Raw genomic sequence first — 24,667 nt, 5'->3', positions numbered from 1 at the left:
TGGAGTTTAGGGCAGCAATGAGGGTCCTCCGTCTCTGTCTGTTCACACAGTCGCACACAGGTAGAGAAGGATCATTCATTGGCGCGTCCGGAACGATTTTGTTTGACCAGTCAGGGTTGTTAGACCGAAGTTGAACCCCTGAACCTGGAGGACTGGTGGACCACTCTTAGTCTGGCCTCTACGGTTTGACCGGTTTGGCATGGGTGACCCTACCAAGCACAAGGCCTTGACTCCAGCAATGTAGCTCTCCGGGTCACTGAGGCACGCAAGCCTCCAAACCCTACAGTAGGGTTGTGGTCCTCTTGCAGGACCAGCTCGAAGAGGGAATCATTACCATATTCTCCACATTCAGGGAATAATACCCGGCAAAAAAGGAAAAACTGCCCAGTCTATGATTTGTAATGTACCTGTTCACTGAAAGAGGCTGTTGGAGCCATCATGATCACCTCCCACATTCTGATCGAATTTCATCAGACAGGCTGGAGAGGGGTCAGGAAAAACTGCCTGAGGTTTTGACCAGGAATGTAATCCCGGAGCAGAGGGATTCATATCCAGAGAAGCAAAGTCAGAAGAAGCCTCAAACTATCTTCTGGAGGAAGTCGGTGGGTCAAAACTCTCCATGAGAGAAAGGTTGTGAATAGGAGAGAGATCCTTACTCAGGGAGCTATGGAGACTCCGTTCCAAGTGGGGACAGTAGCTGTGTGCAGACTGTGCGGATCACTGCTTGAATTGGGGAGGAAGTTTGCTCCAGTTGGTTTTGTGATGGTGGCCGTGCGCTCACCTGCCACAGATTCCAGCAACGGACGTTCACTGGCACCCCCCCCCCACTCCCTCTCCCCCCCACCTCTCTGCCGAGGGGCTGTGGCTGACACAATCAAGCGGCGGTCAAGTCGAGAGAGGGGTCTGTCCGAACCCAGGGCACCAGGGATTCAAATTCGGACTGGAGCTGGTCTGGATTCTGACTGACACCTCTCCCAACTTGGCCACCATGTGCCTGTGTCTGTCAGGAGCTGCAGCTGGGGGTGGGGAGGGGAGGCAGGTCAATTTACACGTGGGTCAGAGTGAACTTTTCTGACCTGTGAAACGAAATTCCACCCACTGTCAGGTGACACTGATATACAGTGTTGGTGATACATTATGAGCGGGAGACTGAGTGTGTATAAGATAAGATATTAGATTTTTTTTCTCACATGTATCAGAGCATACACTGAAATGCACAGCTTGCGTTGAGGATGTGCCGGGGCAGCCTGCTAGTATCGTCACACTTCCAGCATCAGCAGTACATGCCTAAAACTAACCCTAACACGGGTCTTGGGAATGTGGGGAAAAGCTGGAGCATCTGAAGGAAACCCACATGGTCACAGACAGAATGCACAGACCGTGGCGAGAATCGTGGCTGAAAGAAGGCCACAGGGAGCTTAACATCAAAGGATATACTTTGTATTGAAAGGACCGACAGAAAGGCATAGGTGGTGGTGTGGCTCTGTTGCTAAGAGTTGGAATTACATCTTTAGAAAGAGGTGACATAGGGCCAGAGAATGTTGAGTGTCTGTGGGTGGAGTTAAGAAACTGCGAGAAAATTATGAGAATCATATATAGGCCTCCAAATAGTAGCCAAGATGTGGGGTTGAGATTGCAAAGGGAGCTGGAAAAGGCATGTAAGGTAATGACACAATTGTAATGGGGGACTTCAATATGCAAGGGGATTGGGAAAATCAGGTTGGCATCAAATAGCAAGAGAGGGAATTTGTTGAGTACCTATGAGATGGCTTTTTAGAGCAGCTTGTGCTTGAGCCTACTCGGGGAAAGGCTAACTTAGATTGGGTGTTGTGTAATAACCCAGATCTCATCAGGGAGCTTAATGTAAAGGAACCCTTAGGGAGCAGTGATCATAACATGAATGAATTCACACTGCAATTTAAGATGGAGAAGTACAGTATAAGTCACAGGTATCGGTATCGCAATGGAATCAAGGGAATTACAGAGGCATGAGAGAGGAGCTTGCCCAAGTGGATTGGAGGAGGATACTGGCGGGGATGACGGCAGAGAAGAGGTGGCTGAAGCTGAAGTGTCTGGGAATAGCTCGCAGATGGCAGGGGTGGGCAAGGGATGTTAAGGACTGCATAAAAACCAAGGAAAGGGCATATAAGGTGGCAAAAGTGAGTGTGAAGTTGGATGATTGGGAAGTTTTTAATAATCCAACAAAAGGCAACAAAAAAAGCTATAAGTAGGGAAAAGATATGAGGTCAAACACGCCAATAATATAAAGCAGGATACTAAAAGTTTTTTCAGTTATATAAAGAGTAAAAGGGAAGTGAGAGTTGATATTGGACCACCGGAAAATGATGTTGGTGAGGCAGCAATGGGGGAGAAAGAAATGACAAATGAACTTAATGGGTACTTTGCATTTGCCTTCACTGTGGAAGACACTAGCAGTGTGCCAGAGGTCCATGAGTGTCAGGGAGCAGCAGTGAGTGCCATTGCCCTTACAAAGGATAAAGTGTTAGGCCAACTCTAAGGTCTTAAAGTGGATAAATCACTTAGACCAGATAGACCAGAGTCCTGAGAGAGGTTAATGAAGAGATAACTGATGCATTAGCCATGATTTTTCAAGAATCATTTGATTCTGGCATGGTCCCAAAGGACTGGATAATTGCAAATGTTACTCCACTCTATAAAAAGGGAGGAAGGCAAAAGAAAGGAAATTCTAGGCCAGTTAGCCGAACCTCAGTGCTTGGGAAAGTGCTGGAGTCTATTATTAAGGATGAGGTTTTGAGGTACTTGGAGACTAATGATAAAATGTCAAAGTCAGCATGGTTTCTGTCAAGGGTACTCTTGCCTGACAAGTCTGTTAGAGTTCTTTGGGGAAGTAACAAATAGAGTGGACAAAGGAGAAGCAGTGGATGTAATATATTTGGATTTTCAGAAAGCATTTGATAAGGTGCCACACATGAGGCTGCTTAACAAGATCCTATGGCGTGACAGGAAAGATACCGGCATGGATAGAGGAATGGCTGACAGGCAGGGGGCAGCGAGTGGGAATAAAAGGGGTCTTTTCTGGTTGGCTGCCAGTGACTAGTGGTGTTCCTCAGGGGTCAGTATTGGGATCACTACTTTTTACATTGTTTGTCAATGATTTGGATAATGGAATTGATGGCTTTGTTGCAAAGTTTGCGGCCGAAACAGATAGATGGAGGGGTAGGTAGTGCTGAGGAAGCAGTGCGATTCCAGCAGGACTTGGACATATTGGAAGAATGAGCAAAAGAGTAGCAGATGGAATACAATGTTGGGAATGTATGGTAACACACTTTGGTAAAAGGAACGATACCGCAAACTATTATTTAGATGGGGAGGAGGTTCAAACATCAGAGATGCAGAGGGATTTAGGAGATCTCACATAAGGCCCCCAGTAGGTTAATTTACAGACTGAGTCTGTGATAAAGAAGACAAAAGCAATGTTGGCATTCATTTCAAGGGAAATAGAATATAAAAAAAAGATAATGCTGAGGCTTTTTAAGACTCTCGTTAGGTCACACTGGAGCATTGTCAGCAGTTTTGGGCACCATATCTCTGAAAGGATGTGTTGTCACTGGAGAGAGTCCAGCAAAGGTTCACGAGGATAATTCCAGGAATGACGGGGTTAACATACGAGGAGTGTTTAGCAGCTTTGGGCCTGTACTCACTGTAATTTTGAAGAATCTGAGGTTGGGGAGGTGGGGTTGGGGGTATCTCATTGAAACCTGCCAATGGTTGAAAGGACTGGGTAAGATGGATGTGGAGAGGATGTTTCCTGTGGTGGGGGTATCCAAAACTTGAGGCACAACCTCAAAATTAAGAGGCAACTTTTTAGAACAGAGGTAAGGAGGAATTTTTTTAGCCAGAGAGTAGTGAATCTGTGGAATGCTCTGCCACGGATTGCAGTGGAGGCCAAGTCCATGGGGATATTTAAGGCGGAAATTGATTGCTTCCTGATTGGTCAGGGCCTAGGAGGATATAGCCAGAAGGCAGGTGTATGGGGTTGAGTGGGATCTGGGATCAGCCATGATGGAATGGTGGAGCAGACTCGATGGGCCGAATGGCCTAATTTGCTCCAATGTCTGGTGATCGTATGCTCCTACAATTGGGCTAGCACGAAAAATTGGGGGATTGCTGGGCGGATTGGCTTGAAAGGCTGGTTGGACCAACCTTGCACTATATCTCTATCAATAAATAAATTGGTTGATAGATAAATGTTTGTTTATTTATTTATTTAACAACAGAAAGAAATAACTGCGTGTTTAGTTTGAGGAAACGTTGACTTCTCATTTCTTAGCCCTCATATCTTTAGAATCTTCTAAGAAATCATCTTTCGTCTTGACCTATCCTGGCTCATCGTCAGTGTCAGACTTCCTGCCTCACAGCAGTCTGTGGTTATTATCGATCAACGAGGCACCCACTGCGTGCTGAACAGAAGGGCTCAGGAGAATAAATGACAAAAAAAAAGTTCTGGTGACAACAATTTAAAAAAAAACTCTATTTGGTCTCCTGTCAAATTGTTGTCACCAGAACGTTTCAAAGTATAGAGTGAACACAGTTTGTTCTGGTTCAATCACATAGTCACCATGACCAAAAACACTTACTGGCACGCCTGCTTCCTCAGAAGACTAAGGAGATCCGGCATGTACCCCAAGGACCCTCAGCAATTGTTGTAGATGCCCCATAGAAAGCATCTGCCCTGCCCAAGAAAGCAAGAAACTGCAGAGAGCCATGGGACACAGCCCAGCACAGAAAACAGCCTCCTCTCCACGGACTCCATCAGCAGCCAGCACAATCAAACACCCCACACACTCCCTCTCCCCCCCCTACATCGGGCAGAACATACAAGCGCCTGATAGCACGTCCTGTCAGGCTGAAGGACAGCCCCTACTCCACTGTTACAAGATTATAGAGCAGTTCTCTATAAACTGGATTCCCTTCTCTCATCGTGGCCTTGCATTTCACTGTCTGCCTGCATCGCACTTCCTCCATCAATGTAACAGGATATTCTACATTCTGACATTGCTTTTTCTGAGAGCGTGCCGATTTGAATGGATGGCAGGCTCAACAGAGTTTACCATTACAGTGAAGAACCAATTACCAGAAAGTCTTTGTTAAATAAATGACGGGAGGAGAATTATCTGATACGGGAGGGGGTGGGGTTGTTGGAGGAGGGGGGTCAGTGGAGGGGAGGGGAGGGGTGGAAGAGGAGGGTCAGTGGAGGAGAGGGGAGGGTTGTTGGAGGAGACGGGGAGGTTGGAGGAGGAGAGTCAGTGGAGGGGAGGGGGAGGGTTGTTGAAAGAGGAGGGTTAGTTTCTGGCGACTGAGAGAGATGCTGACAAAGGGCACTGAGAAAAGTTCCTGAGAGAAACTGAAAACGCTTACAGTACAGATGGAGTAATGCCTCTGGCAAGTATGATTAGGATAAAGACAGTGTCTGATACACCCTCACGCTGCGACAAGAAAAGAGCACGTCTGGTGCAGAAAAAGCAGATGGTTAAGCATCTGAAATAACCTGAGGGGCCCAGTGAGTGCCCTGGACCAACTCCTCTCCCTCTCAGGATTCCTGACACAGCCTGACACTGTCTGGAATATATTTCCCTACAACGCAACCATTTCCATTGAGAGTAGGGGAGATTCAAACTAGAGGACATGATTTGAGAGTTAGGGGGCAGAAGTTTAAGGGAAACACGAGGGGGTATTTCTTTACTCAGAGAGTGATAGCTGTGTGGAATGAGCTTCCTGTAGAAGTAGTAGAGGCCAGTTCAGTTGTGTCATTTAAGGTAAAATTGGATAGGTATATGGACAGGAAAGGAGTGGAGGGTTATGGGCTGAGTGCGGGTCGGTGGGACTAGGTGAGATTAAGGGTTCGGCACGGACTAGGAGGGCCAAGATGGCCTGTTTCCGTGCTGTGATTGTTATATGGTTATATGTATGGAAAGCAGAGCTCTGTGGAAGCTGGGACCTATCAGAGACAATGTCCTACTCCCGCGACTGATGCCGGCTGCCAACACTCTGCGCAAGTCAGAGCACTGCCCACCTGCGGGCATCACACGGGGACACATTACAGAGTGGAACTGGAGCCCAGGCACTGCGGGAATCGAGTCTGACACTGAACACCACTTCAGTGCTTTTACGGACGAATAATTATTACACAACAACCTGTTTGGCTGTGCTCTCCAGGCAGGGGGAGGAACAAAGATGCAGAGCTGTTTCAAACGTGTCACGAGCCAGGCTTCATTACCCCTCGAGTGCCAATTACAGCTGATGAAAAGTGACAAGTGAATAGCGCTTGGAATTTGCGGTCCTTCTCCTGTTAGGGAGACTTATTTTTAAGCAACTCAACTCCAAAGGAGCAGGGAAGACTATTTAACCAGCCCTTGCATTCAGCAGCAAAACAGAGGAGACACTTACCAAGAATGGTTTTTGAATGTGAGCGTGTCTTCTGCTGAGAGCTAGGCAGCAAACCGGGCTTCAGGCGTAAGTGGCTTCTTGTAGTATCACCCTGGTCTATATATATCCTCTTGTGGTGGGGCTGGGCATGTCAAACAGTTTCATTGCAAGCTGGGATAGAATGTTAATGTGCAGGAGGAGCCTTGCCTGGCAGGCGGTGAAGTTCAGGGAGAACGGTTCCTCAGCTGCACCAGGCCGTCGTTCCCAAGGTTTAAGGGTGCTGCGGTACGCGGGAAGCACGTGTTCTGTGGCGGTGTTATTCCGCTGACCACGGCGGCCGCATGCGGCCTGCAAGCCCGATTCTCCCGCACTAGGAGCCGCGTGTGAGCAAACGTTGCACATTCCAAGGCCCACAGCTGAGCACGGAGGGGCACCCGAGCGATCACCCACCCAAAGTCTTCAGGGGGTGGGGGCAAAGCTCAGGGCTGCCCCACCACCGCAGTGGGACTGCAGCCCCCACCCGAGTGTGGAAGGGAAAACTGACATCAAGGCGACAGGCTGCAAACCCACGAGGGGAAACGTAATAATCTACCCTGCACCGTGAACAGTGACATACACATGTACTGTACCGTGTACCGCTGAATTTTATGATTAAAAACAGTTTGCAGTTTAACGATCAGGTCCATGAGATTCCAAGGCCTGACTGGTGACACCACGGCAACAACCGACAGGGTGAAAGGTGAGAGTGGAAAGTGCACCGGCCAGTGGCCTTCCCACCTCTGGGTGAAAGGTTTTCTTCAAAGCTCCAGGGTCATTGCAACCTGGGGGCACTTAGACTGTTGTGATGCAGACTAATAGCAGGAACACCCCGGGCCCAGCACAGCAAAAAGATGAAAGATGAAAGTACTGTACATCAAAACATACAGCGAAAGACGCCGTTCGCACTGACGATCTGAGGATTGCGCTGTGGGCAGCCTGCAAATGTTGCCACGCTTCCGATGCCAACTCACTGGCTGTTCGTCTTTGACATGGGAGCAGCCAGAGGAAGCCCACACGGTCACGGGGAGTACTCCTTACAGACAGCGGCGGGAATTGAACCCCGATTACTGATCGCTGGCGCTAACTGCTACGCTACTCTGCCGCTCGACCACGCATCTACTTTCTCAGTAGCTGAAGGAGATTCAGCATGCAATCAAACGCTCTCTAAACGCTCACTGCCAGAGTAATTGAATGCAGAAGCAGGCCATTCAGCCCACAAAGTCTGTGCTGACCATCAAACACCCACTTTACCCTCCCCAATATTCCCATCAGCTCCCCCACGGTTCTACCACTCACCTCCACACCAGGGATAATTTACAGTGGCCTATTAACTTACAGACTTGCACATCTTGGGGAGGTGGGAGGGAACCAGAGCGTGTCCACACAGTCACAGGGAGAGCATGCAGACTCCACACGGACAGCACCGGAGGTCGAGGTCGAGTCTGTGGCCACTGGAGCTGTGAGACAGTGTCTCGCTGTGTTCCAGGAGGAGGCTGTACCTGGTATGCTGGGTGTGAGGGCAGGACGTCAGCAGATTAGAGTGATGCACACAGACACCCTTTTGGAACTTGGTGGGACCAAGCGCCAGGTATTAACAGCAACACACGAAGTGTCTTCAGCTTCTTGACCTCAGTAAGCTTCCAGGGTGGAAGGCAGGAGGAGGATGGCAGGAATTGTGGGCGGGAATGAGGCAACGGAGACAGGGAGGGGCAGGAACTGAGGGTGGTTGAAGTAATGGGGCGTTGAAAGGTTCATCATCGGTCATGGGGCTGGGAAGCAGAGGACTTTATCGTGGGTACCCGAGGAGGCTGGCAGAGGATGGGAAATTACCCAAGAAATCCATGTAAGGAACTGCTAAATTAGGAGCTTCGAAGCCAAAGAGAATTAAATGACAATCAGTGAGCAGGATTTGCTTTGGGAGAGGGTGTGAGTGAGGTATTTGAAATAGAAGTAGGTTAAGGACTCAAAGGATTAATTAGAATTAGCGGCATAGCAACCGAATCTCCAAGGCAAGTGGATACATTATTACACTCCATATAATCACTTAATTAAGGTTTAATGTATAGTGTAAACAGAAAGCTTGACTGCTTGGTGTACACCATTACATGCTTCAGGAACAGTTACAGCATTGGTGGCTGTAACTTCTGCTGATTCCACACGTTTGTTTTCTGGGTAAAGAACAGCATCTGAGATGTCCATAAGCGCCTCCTGCTCATATCAAAATGCTTCAGAATGAGCACTGTCCTCACCCTATCACAAATACTTCTGTCCATCCCTGTCACCCCATTCTCCACAACAGATGCAAAAGAATCTTCATTGATGTTTCTGCAACCGTTTTACCAGTCGGGGTTGTTGGCCCTGAGCTGAACCCCCAAACCTGGAGAGTCGGTGGACAACTTAGTCTGACCTCTACCCTTTGACCTGTTTGCCATGGGTGACCCTACCAAGAGCCGAAGCATAAAGCTCAACCAACATAGCTCTCCAGGTTATTCAGGCACACAAGCCTCCAAACCCTACGACAAGTTTGTGGTCCTCTTGAAGGCTTCTTTGCAACAGAAAACTCTATTTTTCTACCAGTTCTGATGAAGGGTGCCTGAGCTGAAACATTAACTGCTTCTCCTTCTACAGACGCTGACGGAACTTCCAGGTGTTTCCTGCAATTTCACCTTTTACTCCAAAATTAATTTCTACACAAAGTCCACGGAGTCTGTTGGAGAGGATGCCATTTCCCCCACTCTTTGTTCCCTCTTAACTTGCAACGACTGGTGGTTTTGACACCCAAGGGTTCGACATTCGGCGCACCAGCCTCCCAAACCCCATGCTATGAAAACTTGAAAGCACTCTGACTTGCTATACATCGCTGGCCTGCAGTCTATCACTTTCCCTCACCCAGTGATGGACCAATGCGCTTGTTTTCTTCTGCCTGGCTGTTATCCCCAACTCCACCTTGGTCTTCCACGAGTCCTGCTGAAGGGTCTCAGCCCAAAACAGCAACCATTTATTTCCCTCCATAGATGCTGCCTGACCCACTGAGCTCCTCTGGTATTTTGTTTATGGTGCTCTGGATTTCCCAGTAACTTCAGAATCTCTTGTGCTTAAGGTCCATCTACCCCTCTAGCCTACCAAAGTTGCATCGTAACACTCCGAATTCTGCCTGAAAACGTTCTCAATCCTGACCCACTGAGCGGAGGTGATCGAGACTGGGGTCTTAATTCCCCAGGCTTCAGCTGCCCCTATATCAGTTACAGATATAGCTGGAGAAGTGTCAGATGGAGTTTAATCCGGTGACTAGTGGTGTGCCTCAGGGATCTGTTCTGGGTCCAATGTTGGTTGTCATATACATTAATGATCTGGATGCTGGGGTGGTGAATTGGATTAGTAAGTAGGTAATGAAGTAGGTTTTCAAAGCCTGTAAAGAGATTTAAGCCAGTTAGAAGAGTGGGCTGAACGATGGCAGATGGAGTTTAATGCTGATAAGTGTGAGGTGCTACATTTTGGTAGGACTAATCCAAATAGGACATACATGGTAAATGGTAAGGCATTGAAGAATGCAGTAGAACAGAGTGATCTAGGAATAATGGTGCATAGTTCCCTGAAGGTGGAATCTCATGTGGATAGGGTAGTGAAGAAAACTTTTAGTATGTTGGCCTTTATAAATCAGAGCATTGAGTATAGGAGTTGGGATGTAATGTTAAAATTGTACAAGGCATTGGTAAGGCCGAATTTGGAGTATTGTGTCCATTTCTGGTCACTGAATTATAGGAAAGGTGTCAACAAAATAGAGAGAGTACAGAGAAGATTTACCAGAATGTTACCTGGGTTTTAGCATCTAAGTTACAGAGAAAGGTTGAACAAGTTAGGTCTTTATTCTCTGGAGCGTAGAGGGTTGAAGGGGGACTTGATAGAGGTATTTAAAATTATGAGGGGGATAGATAGAGTTGACGTGGATAGGCTTTTTCCATTGAAAGTAGGGGAGATTCAAACAAGAGGACATGAGTTGAGAGTTAGTGGGCAAAAGTTTAGTAGTAACACGAGGGGGAATTTCTTTACTCAGAGAGTGGTAACTGTGTGGAACGAGCTTCCAGTAGAAGTTGTAGAGGCAGGTTCGGTATTGTCATTTAAAGTAAAATTGGATAGGTATATGGACAGGAAAGGAATGGAGGGTTATGGGCTGAGTACAGGTCAGTGGGATTAGGTGAGGGTAAGCGTTCGGCACGGACTAGAAGGGCCGAGATGGCCTGTTTCCGTGCTGTAATTGTTATATGGTAAACGCTATACCAACACACAATGAACCCATGGATAAGCTGGTGCAAAACCCAGGGCAGTACGCTGACTCCAGTGTGCAATGCCACTGGGAAGTAGGCTTAACCAGCGGCCCTTCTGAGTAGATAGAAGGATGAGAGTCTCACAGGAGTATTTAGAAGTTCAGGTCTTTCCAATTCCAGCAATTTCATCTTTCTTTTAAATGCTTGAATTCCCACTGAGGTTGGTCCCACAGACTTTCAGATTCAGATTTATTTATCACATGTGCATCAAAACATACGATGAAATGCATCGTTCGTGTTGCCAGCCTGCACACCCAAGGATGTGTAAATGTCTCCACATGTTTTGACAGCTACACACAACAAGTGATAAGCAGCAACAACAAGCCCTGTTCATCCAAATATAAATATAAAACCACACACACACAGACATACACTCTCACACGCACACACAGACATAGAGACATGCACTGACAATCACACACACGCACACACCCCCAGGGCAGGCCAGTCTCCAGATTTTATCTGACTGGTGGCATTGGATCCCCACAGGGACTTCGGCAGCTAACCCAGGGGGCAGGGGATCTGTTTTCTGTCCAAGCTCAGAGGAGACTACTTAACTGACAGAGTGACCGTTTTAAACCTGCACGCAATGGACAGCTGCTTCAGTGAATTTGGAAGGTCACCGAAGGCTCTGGCAAACTTCTACAGATGTACCATGGAGAGCATTCTGACAGGTTGCACCGTGGCCTGGTATGGAGGCTCCAAGGCAGAGGGTTGTAGACTCAGCCAGCTCCATCATGGGCACTAGCCTCCCCGCCAGGGACGACATCTTCAAGAGGGCGTCATCCATCACGATGGACCCTCACAACAGGACATGCCCTCTTCACACTGCCATCACGGTGGAGGGGCAGAAGCCTGAAACACCACACCCAGTGTTTCAGAAACAGCTTCTTTCCCTCTTCCATCAGATTTCTGAACGGTCCAGATCCATGAACACTAACTCACCATTCCTGTTCCGCACCAGGTGTTTATTTTTAATTGTTATGTAATTTACAGCACCTTGCTCTGTACTGCTGCCACAAAACAACAAGTTTCACAACATATGTCACAGATAGTAAACCTGATCCTGACTGATTAAGCTGATTAAAGCTGTCCAAGTTCTGATAAAAGACCTGAAAATATCAACGGTTTCTCACTTCACTGGTGCTACCAAACCAGTTGGCTAATACCAGCACTTTCTGTTTTATTTCAAACTTCCGACATCTGCTGTATTGGTTTTAGAATGCCATATCATAAGAAATTTGAGGCTTTTCTATACTGTGCTATAAAAATGCAGGTCCTTCTCTTTACCTCTATAAACACCTTGCCACCCAGACCATTCCTCATTTTCTCTTTGCCCTTCAAAGAGAACAGCACCTTGAAAGCCCAGATATTTTCTCCCCTTCCTCTGTCAGACTGCCGAAGTAAACCCTCCTGGTGGTGCTGCCCTGTTCTTGCACTTCTGCCTCGTGGGCTTTAGCTTCTTCACCAGAGAGGAAATCTTCAAAAGGCGATGCCTCATAATGGCAGCATCCATCATTAAGGATGCCCATTAACCAGTACGTAAGACCATAAGACATAGGAGCAGAATTAGGCCATTTGGCCCAGCGAGTCTGCTCCGTCGTTCAATCATGGCTGATTCTTTTCTTCCCCCCACCCACCCTTCTCTATGTGCTCTTTCCTTCTCCATCAGAGAGGAGGAACAGGAGCCTGAAGACACACACTCAACATATTAGGAACAGCTTCTTTTTCTCTACCATCTGATTTTTGAATGGACAACGAACCAACCCATGAACACTACCTCACTATTTTTGCCCTCTTTTTACACTAGTTGTTTAATTTATACACTACTGTGCAAAAATCTTAGTCCATTATGTGCCATGTCATATGACATGATCTTTCCATGACCATGATTGTTCTTGGCATTTTTTCTGCAGAAGCGGTTTGCCATCACCTTCTTCTGGGCAGTGTCTTTACAAGACGGGTGACCCCAGCCATTATCAATACTCTTCAGAGATTGTCTATCTGGTGCCAGTGGTCGCACAACCAGGACTTGAGATCATACGAACATCCACCACCTGCTCCCATGGCCTCACTTGACCCTGATCAGGGGGCTAAGCAGGTGCTACACCTTGCCCAAGGGTGACCTGCAGGCTAGCGGAGGGAGGGAGGGGTCCTTTGGTAGAGACGTATCTCCATCCCGCCACCCAAAAAAGTCTTGGACACAGGTAAAAAAAAATCTATAAACAAAGATGCTTTCAAAAATAATGGAAGGGAAAGTTTCTAAATATCAAACAATTTTCTATAAAGAACAATAACAGTCAAAACCTAAATCAGTATTTCCAGCATCTGCGGATTTCCTCGTGTTTGCTCAATATTTGATGCGACCACCCTTTGCCTTAAAACTACATCAATTCTCCTAGGTACACAGTTGTACAGTTGAAAATTGGCTGGTAGGATGTTCCAAGCAACTTGCCACAGTTTTCTGCAGACTTTGGCTGTCTTACTTGCTTCTGTTTCTCCAGATAATTCCAGAGCCTCTGTGATGTTGGGAACAAGGCTCTGTGTAAGCTATACCATCTGAAACCATATAAAAAATCTTGGGTGTCTAAGACTTTTGCACAGTACTGTAGTAACTTTATGCATTACACTACAGTGCTACCACAAAAAAAAACAAATTTCACGACATATGTGAGTGATGATAAACCTGATTCTGATATGAATTTCTATTATGCACTGAGAGTGGGAAGGGCACAGGGAGAGGGAAATCATAGTTGGGAAAAAGGGAAGGGAGAGATGAGGGAGGGGGAATCCAATTACCTTGCCTGGTATCTCAATTGTGCCTGCGCCACTCCCCCACCACTGGCACTCGTTCCGCTGTTTCACACCCTTCCCGCGTTCCCAAAACGCCACCCTCGCCGTCCCCAAAACCCTCTGCTCCCACCACATTTACAAACTTGATCCCTACTTCATGTTCAGTACAAAAGTCTGAACTATATATTGTAATGAGAGATGCAGAGATGGCAGAGGAACCAAATGAGTATTTTGCATCAGTCTTCACAGTGGAAGACATCTGCAGTATACCAGACTTTCAGGAGTGTCAGGGAAGTGAAGTATGTGCAGTGAAAATTACAACTGAGAAGGTGCTCAGGAAGCTTAATGGTCTGAGGGTGGATAAATCTCCTGGACCTGATGGAATGCACCCTCGGGTTCTGAAGGAAGTAGCTGGAGAGATTGTGGAGGCATTAACGATGAACTTTCAAGAATCGATAGATTCTGGCATTGTACCGGACGACTGGAAAATTGCAAATGTCACTCTGCTATTTAAGAAGGGTGGGAGGCAGCAGAAAGGAAACTACAGACCTGTTAGTCTGACATCAGTGGTTGGGAAGTTGTTGGAATCGATTGTTAGGGATGAGATTATGGAGTATCTGGAGGCACATGACAAAATAGGCCAAAGCCAGCATAGTTTCCTGAAAGAAAATCCTGCCTGACAAACTTACTGCAATTCTTTGAGGAAATTACAAGCAGGGTAGACAAAGGAGATGCAGTGGATGTGGTGTATATGGATTTTCAGAAGGCCTTTGACAAGGTGCCGCACAGGAGGCTGCTTAGCAAGATAAGAGCTAATGGAATTACAGGGAAGTTACTAGCATAGGTGGAGCATTGGCTGGTTCCCAGAAAACAGAGAGTGGGAATAAAAGGATCCTATTCTGGCTGGCTGCAGGTTACCAGTGGAGTTCCACAGGGGCCGCTGCTTTTTATGATATACGTCAATGATTTGGACTATGGGATTAATGGATTTGTGGCTAAATTTGCCAATGATACAAAGATAGGTGGAGGAGCAGGTAGTGTTGAGGACACAGAACCTGCAGAGAGACTTAGATAGTTTAGGGGAATGGGCAAAGAAGTCGCAAATGAAATACAATGATGGAAAGTGTATGGTCATGCACTTTGGTGGAAGAAATAAACGGACAGACTATTATTTAGATGGAGAAAGAATTTAAAATGCAGAGATGCAAAGGGACTTGGGAGTCCTTGTGCAGGATACCCTAAAGGTTACCCTCCAGGTTGAGAGAGTGGTGAAGAAGGCAAATGCAATGTTGACATTCATTTCTAGAGGTACAGAATACAAGAGCAGGGATGTGATGTTGAGGCTCTATAAGCCACCCCTGAGACCACACTTGGAGTACCGTGTGCAGTTTTGGGTTCCTTATTTTAGAAAGAATATACCGACATTGGAGAGGGTTCAGAGAAGATTTACGAGAATGATTCCAGGAATGAAAGGGTTACCATATGAGGAACATCTGGCAGCTCTTGGGCTGTATTCCCTGGAGTTTAGGAGAATGAGGGGGGGGATCTCATAGAAACATTCCGAATGTTAAAAGGCCTGATCAGATTAGATATGGCAAAGTTATTTCCCATGGTAGGGGATTCTAGGACAAGAGGGCATGACTTCAGGATTGAAAGTCATCCATTTAGAACAGAGATGCAGGGAAATTACTTCAGTCAGAGGGTGGTAAATCTGTGGAACTTGTTGCCACGAGCGGCTGTGGAGGCCAAGTCATTGGGTGTATTTAAGGCAGAGATAGATAGGTTCTTGATTAGCCAGGGCATCAAAGGGTATGGGGAGAAGGCAGGGGAGTGGGGGTGACTGGAAGAATTGGATCAGCCCATGATGGAATGGTGGAGCAGACTCAATGGGCTGAATGGCCTACTTCTGCTCCTATATCTTTTGGTCTTATAGTCTTATATATCTAAGACCTACATGTCAGTGATAAGAAACCTCATTTCTGATATTGATAAACTCGACTGCCCAGTTATTTTGGTTTCGTTACTTCAGTATCTTTTGAATATTTCAGGTTCCGCCACATTTCTGCACCATCCTGTTTTGCGACCATTTTATTTATTGTTGTATTAAATATTGCCATGTGCACTGTTTAATCTGCAAGCTCGAGCTAACAAGGAATTTCATTGCATTCTGGTGCACATGACAACTAATCTAAACTAGCGTGAAAGGTGCCAGATTAAAATCCAGGTTGCTGTTTTGTAAGACTCACTGAGGTAGAGCTGACACAGTTCAGATTTGGTGGTTTCCACAACAGTCTCTCACCACTGTAGAAGATGACACAGTCCCTGACCATTACACACTGCCCTCTGTCTCCCCGGTACTCCAACTTCTGGTCGCTTATTAATGCTGACCGTTTGCACTTTAGTCTGGAGTGTGAGGTGTGTGAGCCAGCGGTTCAGGGTACAAGCAGACATGTAGCCCGAGCCCTGGAACCAGCGCTGGGGTCCAGAACACCAGGGGTGGGGAGTGAGGGTGCTTTGTAGCCAGAGCTGGGATTCAGATTGAGGAATGTTTCCTGCTCCTGTTAAACTCACCAGCTTCACTGGAAACTTTTTAAATATGTTATACAGTAGTGTAATAAAGTGAAAGAAAAGTATATTTGGGTATTCAAAGGAATAACATTCAATTGCCCAGAAAGTCTGCACCATGTCCCAAGGGTGTCAGAGTTCTTGCGCATCTCTCTCAATCACAAAACAATCTGAATAACAGTTATGTAACACCAGTTACTCTCTCCACAAGTAACGACTGAGTGAGATTAGTTAACGATGTAAAACAAAGGGCTGAAGCTCTTGGAACAGAAAGCTGAGGTATAATCATCAGGTCCTGATAAAACCTGGTCCTTTGTGAACCACTCTCTGTGCCTGCTCCGTACCCATTCTCAACCAGGGACTTCAGAAACAGAGAATCACCACGTGGGGATCAACGTCTTCACCAAGAAACCAGGCTTGTTTGGAGCAGGAGGAGCATCCAATGCCCCACTAACTCTATGAAAAGTAGGCATCACAGTCTGGGTAACCACCATTTGCCCAGTACAAAGTAGCCAATGAACACTCTGCCTTGGAGCCACATCGGTCTGTGTAGCTCAGACACCCAATGGGTGAACTGGTTTTCAGGGAATTTAACCCTCGCCACTGACCAGCTCAGTGGCAATGAAAGCCACTCCATCAAGGAGACAGTGAGTTTAACGTAACAACAACCTTTTCCTCAATGTCAACAGAACAAACGAGCTGGTCATTGAGTTTAAGCGGAGTGGTGCACCAGCCTCTGACTACAACTACGGTGGTGAGGTTGAGGGCTTCAAGTTAATTGGGGATGAACATCTCCTGATCCAACCATGCTGGTATCACAGCCAAGAAATATCACCAATGCCTCTACTTTGTCAAGTGGCTAAGGAAATCTGACATGTCCCTGTTGACCCTGGCCAATGTTCCTCAACATTCATCTGAACAGCTTGACATGGCAACTGCTCTGAACGTGACCACAAGGAACTGCAGGGAGCTGTGGACTCCGAAACCAGCCTCCCCTCTATGCTCCTCACTGTCTGAGTCGAGCAGCCAGTATAATCAAAGATCCCACCCGCCCCAGGCATCGTCTCTTCTCCCCTCTGCCATCGGGAAGCACTCACCACCAGGTCAACGGGCAGCTATTATCCCGCTGTTTTCAGACTCTTCCATCGACCTCTTAAATGACAAGGTGGACTTTTGACCTCACAATCCACATCATTATGATCTTGCACTTTACGGCTCACCTGCCTCAACTTTCTCTTTAGCTGTTACACTTTACCCTGCACTGCTATTGCTTCATCTTGCTGTGTAATGATCTGTATTCAAGACAAGCTTTTCACCGTATCCGGCATGTGCCAATAATCGACCAATATCCACGCCAATGGTAGGAGGCCAAGTGTAAAATATAACCAGCTAAGGCAAAAGGTTATCAAAATGTGTAATTCTCCACCTTGGTGAATGCATCCAGCTTTACACACTTATAATTGGAATTGGTTGACGATGGGCACAGATACTGAGGTAAAGGAAAAGCTTGCCTTGCATACTGTTCATACAGATGATCTATTCTCGGAATAGGGTCAGCCATGAGTTTGAGACCGTGAGTAAAATGTGTGCACTCCTTTAGGCGCAGGGCTGGTGCAATCTTATCACGTTACTTCATAAATCATTAATTAATGAAGGCAGCAGGTGTCCCAGCCAGTTTGTGACAGGTTTGATGACACAGAACCAGGGGGTTGAAGGTCAGCCATGTATGATACCCGTTCGATCCCCACCACCCTCCCGACTTCAGATCATTCTCAAGGGTCACCAACCACCCTCAGAAGGAAAGGCTTGCACTTCCATTGGACCAGTCAGTGTCTGAAGCTCTGTGAGCTGTAGTGCCAGTAAGGACGGAAAAAAGCAATTATGTACTCATGGTAGTCTCCAACATCCGCATGATGATTGTGACCAGGTGAAGCAATTTAATGACATTAACTGAGGGAGGAAAATCAATGGGGTATCACTCACTTCTCAGCCACACTTGCATTTACTATTCGTAGATGGTGTTGGATTAGAATGTTATTTTCCTCGCAGTTTCACTTTCCTATGCTTGCTTGTATTTTTATACAATCATGTACATACTTGCTAGGGTCCCCAAGACTTTTGTACAGTACTGTATTTGTCAACATGCAGTGGAGAGCGAGTTTGTAAATATAGCGGAGGCAAAAGATGTTGGGAATGTTGAGGGTGGAGTACTGTAGGAGGGGTGTGGAGCAAGTGGCAGAGAAGGAGCGCCAGGGATGGGGGTCTGGCACGGGGTGCAGACACACCCAGCCCTGAGACACCAGACAAGGCAATTTGATTCCAAACAGTTGGTTTTTTGATTATTACAAAATATCTCTCTGGTGCTTCCTGCTCTCTCCCCTCTCCCTGTCCCCTTCCCCACTCTCAGTCCACAGTAGAGACCCTTCTCAGAATGAGGTTAATCATCATTCACACGTCATGAATTTTGTTTTTTGCAGCAGCAGTACAGTGCAAAACATAAAATTACTACAGTACTGTGCAAAAGTCTCAGGCATCTCAGCTAAATATTTTATATATATATATATATATATACCCAAGACTTTTGCACAGTATTGTATACATACACATGTAATTGTTCAGTGAATTTTCCAGTAATTATGGTACAGTTGCTTCTGTATTTTTCTAGAAACTTCTTTGCTTTCAGAAGCAGGTGTGAGATGACTTGAATCCAGCTGATTTATAGGTTGATTGTTCTCACTGGAATTTGATAATGAGACAACCACACCTACTTTTTGGCCTGGACCTTTCTTTATTCTCCTGACATTTCTTCTTGTAACACCACAAAATGATCATAAGCAGCAAAATCTTCACGCCTCATTCTTGACTTCCAAAGAACACTTGGATTGGAAAAACATCAGGATCCAACAATGGGGAGGCCATCGCATTCAAAGTGTCCCGCAATCATATTCAAGGTGTCACTGGTTAATATTTTATTTATGTTTAATTCATTTGTTGATTTTACTCTTACTTTCTTAAGTTATTGTGTGTTACGTGTACTATTGTGCTTTACACCCTGGTCCGGAGAAGCAGCATAACCGTATCAAAACACAAAAATACAACTGCAAATGCTGTGGATCAAAGAATACGTACACGACGCTGGAAGATCTCAGCAGGTCAGGCAGCATCCGTGAGAAAAGAGTAGCCAATGTTTTGGGCCAAGACCCTTCAGGGTCTCACAGATGCTGCCTGACCTGCTGAGTTCTTCCAGCGTCGTGTACATATTCTCAGCATACCTGTATATAGTTAAATGACAATAAACTTGATGATTTGATTGGCTGGTGTTCTAGGCCACTACTAGTGGACATATCACTCGGCCAGGTTGAGGGTATAGGACACTGTCATGGTCATTTTGTGAAGTAGTAGGCCATTCGTTCCAGCAAATCTGTGCTGACCATTAACCACTGCACTAATCCCCATCCCCTGCACCTCCTCCTCAGATTCTGCCACCTACCTACTCATTAAAGGCAATGTATAGTATAACCTGGACACAGTCCAACAGAGGCGCAAACCTACGATCCCCTGGAATCAACAGCTGCCCACTACTACTGCTGCATAAAAACAAATTACATGACATATGCCTGTAAGGGCACTGAGGAATGTGGTAGAACAAAGGGATCTGGGAATACAGGTCCATAACTTGTCCTCAGTAGGTCAGGTTTTTAAGAAGACTTTTGGCACATTGCCCTTCATAAGTCAAAGTATTGAGTGCAGGAGACGGTACGTGATGAGCCTAAAGGCCTAATTCTGTTCCTATAGTTTATGATCTTATGTTGAAGTTGTATAAGATGTTGGTGAGGCCTAACTTGGAGGATTGTGTGTAGTTTTGGTCACTTATGTAGAAGTCAGATGTAAATAAGGTTGAAAGAGTGCAGAGAGAATTTACAAGGATGTTGCCATGTCTATTGGACCCGAGTTACAAGGAAAGATTGAGTAGGCCAGGACCTTATTCCTTAGAATGTAGAAAATTGAGAGGAGCTTTGATAGAGGTATACCAAATTATGAGGGGTATAGATAGGGTAAATGCAAGCAGGCATTTTCCACTGAGGTTGGGTGGAACTACAACCAGAGGTCATAGGTCAAGGGTGAAAGGTGAGAAGTTTAAGGGGAACGAGGGGAAACTGTTTCACTCAGAAGGACATGAGGGTGTGGAACAAGTTGCCAGCACAAGTGGAACCCATGAGCTCGATTTCAACATTGAAGGGAGGTTTGGGTCGGTACATGGATGGGAGGGGTGTGGAGGTCAATGGTCCAAATGCAGGTTATTCAGAGTAGGCAGCTTAAGTGGTTTCAGCATGGACTAGATGGGCCAAAGGGCCTGCTTCTGTGCTGTACTTTTCGATGGCTCTGTGATATTAAACCTGATTCTAATTCTGATTGTTACGCTCTTACACTTGAATATCATTTTCCTGCACTGCACTTTTTCAGTAACTTTTACACTTTACTCTGAATTGCTGTGTTACCTTATTCTCAAAGCATTATGTAATGATTTGATTTATGTGAACAGTATGCAAGACAAGCTTTTCACTATGTCTTGGCACATGTGACAATAATAAAGCCTCACCAGTCACAGGGTGTACGTGCAAACTCCACACAGATCTTACTGACAAGAGCGTCCTCAATGGAAAGTCATGCCCCCTGACATTATGTCAATAACCGAGTGAATAGTGTTTCCCCACGGAAACCACCCCAGCAACTCTGGTAATGGAGTGCTTGCGGCTTCAATGGGCACCGAGTACTCTGCTCCCATGTAAATACACGCCCGCGTCCGAGAAACTGTAAATGAACAATGGAGGCTGGTCGAACACAAGCATATTTTGTTCCCAGCCGCCTGGCTGTCTGGAGACTGATATCCGACACTGAGCACATGAGAAAGTGAAAGAACAAACTTTTGACAAAGCTTCCTGCGATCTCCCACAGCAAACTACAACATCCAGGAATAACTGGGCACCAGAGGTGACACAAAGAATCTAAAGAAAGAAAGGCCTGGGGAATTGTCTCCCTCTTCAATTCCCTGTCAAGTCTTTGAACACGTGAGCATGCTCCTGTAAATGCTCACACGAAAATGAACCTTCAGTTCAACGTTCAAAGTAGATTTCATTATTAAGGCACGCATGTGTCACCAAACACTATGCTGAGATTAATTTTCTTGCAGGCATTCACAGTAGCATTAAGATGGTACATAGTATGGATTTCCACATATGCAAGAGCTTCTCGTGTACCTGGTAACATACACTGTAGGTACTTTGAAAAGAACTTACTTTGGCTTTGAACTTGGATGGGTTAATGAGGAAGTCAAAGAGGACACTGTGTATAAAGCGATAACCAGGTTCAACGTGACGGCTTTAGCGACTACCACTGCTTGATCGTGTCCCTCGTGGGGCTAAAAGGGACGGCTATATAGATCTGTTGTGGAAATCCGCAGACGCCAAAAACCAAAAACTAGAAAACGCTGGAATCACTCGGCCTGTTGGGTGGCATCCGTGAAGAGGGAATGTTTCAGAACCGGTGAAAAGTCATCAACTCCACTCCCCTCCCCACAGATGCTGCTCGATCAGTTGAGCCTTTCTCAGACCAAACCAGCATCAACAACTCTGTGAAATAAAAGAGCGAAGGAAGCAGAGACGCCAGATCTGGAGCCATAAAGTGCAGAAACAAATCCTTCGGCCCAACTTGCTCATGCTGACCACAATGCCTGTCTAACCTTGGGTCCAGAAGCCACTGAATCAGTGAAGCTGGACTCTCCAAAACTGACCGATGGAGCTAAATCTGTAACTACATAAAGATGTCAGTCTATCCTTTCTGTGTAGACTCAGCTCACAGATGTAATTGCTTGCAACAGGCTAGTTGAAATGGACCAGTAAATGATAGAAGGTAATGTGTAAATTCTCTAGTGCCCTTTCTTTTTAACCTCTCACACGCTCAAGTGCTCCTTGTCAAATGAGGACATTTGTAATTTCTGGAAGGCCCGCTCAATGGTTTCCTCTCGACCAGCAGCACGCGGAGTAGAGCAGAAGTCTTAGGCACATACATGTAGCCAGGATGCCCAAGACTTTGCACAGAACTGGATCTGTCAACGTGGAGGGCAGAGTGAGTTTGTAAATCTGGCGGGAGCAAAGGACACTGGGAATGGCGAAGGTGGAGCTCTGGGACAGGTGGCAGAGAAAGAGTGCCGGGGTGAGGTGATGTGGGGGCAGACGAACCCAGCCCTGAGACACCAGGCAAAGTCGATTGATTCCAAACAATTGCTTTATTGATCTTTACAGGATGTTGCTCCCCCTCCCCCACAGGGTAATGTCATGGGGGGCAGCAGTACAGGGCAATCCACAGAATGACTATGGTATTGTGCAAAAGTCTTCAGCACACGAGTGCCTAATTAATCTCATGGCATACGTGAGTGATGATAAATCTGATTCTGATATGGGTCTCTATTGTGGACTGAGAGTGGGAAGGAGCAGGGAGAGGGGAATCATGGTTGGGCAAAGAGGAAGGGAGAGGGGAGGGAGCGGGAAGCACCAGAGAGACATTCTGTAATGATCAATAAACCAACTGTTTGGAATCAAAATCCCTTAACTGGAGTCTCAGGGCTGGGTGTGTCTGTACACACACCAACCCCCCCCCCTTCCCCCCCCCCCACCGTACAGGCCTTCCTTCTGTGCCAAATGTCCCACACCCCTCTCGCGCCATTCCCAACATTGTTTGATATCATCAGATTTCCAACCTCACTCTCCACTCACCTTGACAAATGCAGTACTGTGCAACTAGTCTTAGGCTGTAGATATACACTGTCTAAGACTTTTGCACAGAACTGTGTGACTTTAAAAGAACTCCAATGTCCCGTAGTTCTACTGAGGAGAGTATACCCACAATGAATCGAACCCGCAATGAATCGTACCCACAATGAACCGTACCCACAATGAATATACCAACAATGAATCGTACCCACAATGAACCGAACCCACAATGAACCGTACCCACAATGAATATACCAACAATGAATCGTACCCACAATGAATCGTACCCACAATGAATCGTACCCACAATGAACTGAACCCACAATGAATCGTACCCACAATGAAAATACCAACAATGAATGTACCCACAATGAATCGTACCCACAATGAACCGAACCCACAATGAATCGTACCCACAATGAATATACCAACAATGAATCGTACACACAATGAATATACCAACAATGAACCGTACCCACAATGAATATACCAACAATGAACCGTACCCACAATGAATCGTACCCACAATGAACCGAACCCACAATGAACCGAACCTACAATGAATATACCAACAATGAACCGAACCCACAATGAATATACCAACAATGAACCGTACCCACAATGAATATACCAACAATGAATCGTACCCACAATGAATCGTACCCACAATGAACCGTACCAACAATGAACCGTACCCACAATGAATCGTACCCACAATGAACCGAACCCACAATGAACCGAACCCACAATGAACCGAACCCACAATGAACCGAACCCACAATGAATCGAACCCACAATGAACCGAACCCACAATGAATATACCAACAATGAACCGAACCCACAATGAATATACCAACAATGAACCGTACCCACAATGAATATACCAACAATGAATCGTACCCACAATGAATCGTACCCACAATGAATATACCAACAATGAACCGTACCAACAATGAACCGTACCCACAATGAATCGTACCCACAATGAACCGAACCCACAATGAACCGAACCCACAATGAACCGAACCCACAATGAACCGAACCCACAATGAACCGAACCCACAATGAACCGAACCCACAATGAACCGAACCCACAATGAACCGAACCCACAATGAACCGAACCCACAATGAATATACCAACAATGAACCGAACCCACAATGAATATACCAACAATGAACCGTACCCACAATGAATCGTACCCACAATGAACCGAACCCACAATGAATCGTACCCACAATGAATATACCAACAATGAATCGTACACACAATGAATATACCAACAATGAACCGTACCCACAATGAATATACCAACAATGAACCGTACCCACAATGAATCGTACCCACAATGAACCGAACCCACAATGAACCGAACCTACAATGAATATACCAACAATGAACCGAACCCACAATGAATATACCAACAATGAACCGTACCCACAATGAATATACCAACAATGAATCGTACCCACAATGAATCGTACCCACAATGAACCGTACCAACAATGAATCGTACCCACAATGAACCGAACCCACAATGAACCGAACCCACAATGAACCGAACCCACAATGAACTGAACCCACAATGAACTGAACCCACAATGAATCGAACCCACAATGAACCGAACCCACAATGAATATACCAACAATGAACCGAACCCACAATGAATATACCAACAATGAACCGTACCCACAATGAATATACCAACAATGAATCGTACCCACAATGAATCGTACCCACAATGAATATACCAACAATGAACCGTAC

At 46.1% G+C, this 24,667-nt stretch overlaps 1 protein-coding gene across 4 annotated transcripts in view; it reads right to left on the bottom strand.

The window, feature by feature from the left end:
• LOC132407354 (adenylate kinase isoenzyme 1-like) overlaps window positions 1-24,667 on the bottom strand; it is a 186,550-nt gene that overhangs the window by 45,949 nt on the left and 115,934 nt on the right. Inside the window, exon 1 of one of the 4 annotated variants that reach the window (XM_059993720.1) lies at window positions 17,228-17,288. The exons of 2 other annotated variants lie outside the window; for them this stretch is intronic. The gene's annotated coding sequence lies outside the window, so the exon portion shown is untranslated. Of the gene's footprint in view, window positions 1-6,429; window positions 6,453-17,227; window positions 17,289-24,667 lie in introns of those variants that run through there. One more of the 4 variants, XM_059993721.1, reaches the window with a different exon arrangement.

This window comes from Hypanus sabinus, chromosome 18 (genome assembly GCF_030144855.1).
Source record: "Hypanus sabinus isolate sHypSab1 chromosome 18, sHypSab1.hap1, whole genome shotgun sequence".
NCBI lineage: Eukaryota > Metazoa > Chordata > Chondrichthyes > Myliobatiformes > Dasyatidae > Hypanus > Hypanus sabinus.
The sequence above is the reverse complement of the archived record's forward strand: the minus strand, read 5'-3'. Positions and strand labels throughout refer to the sequence as shown.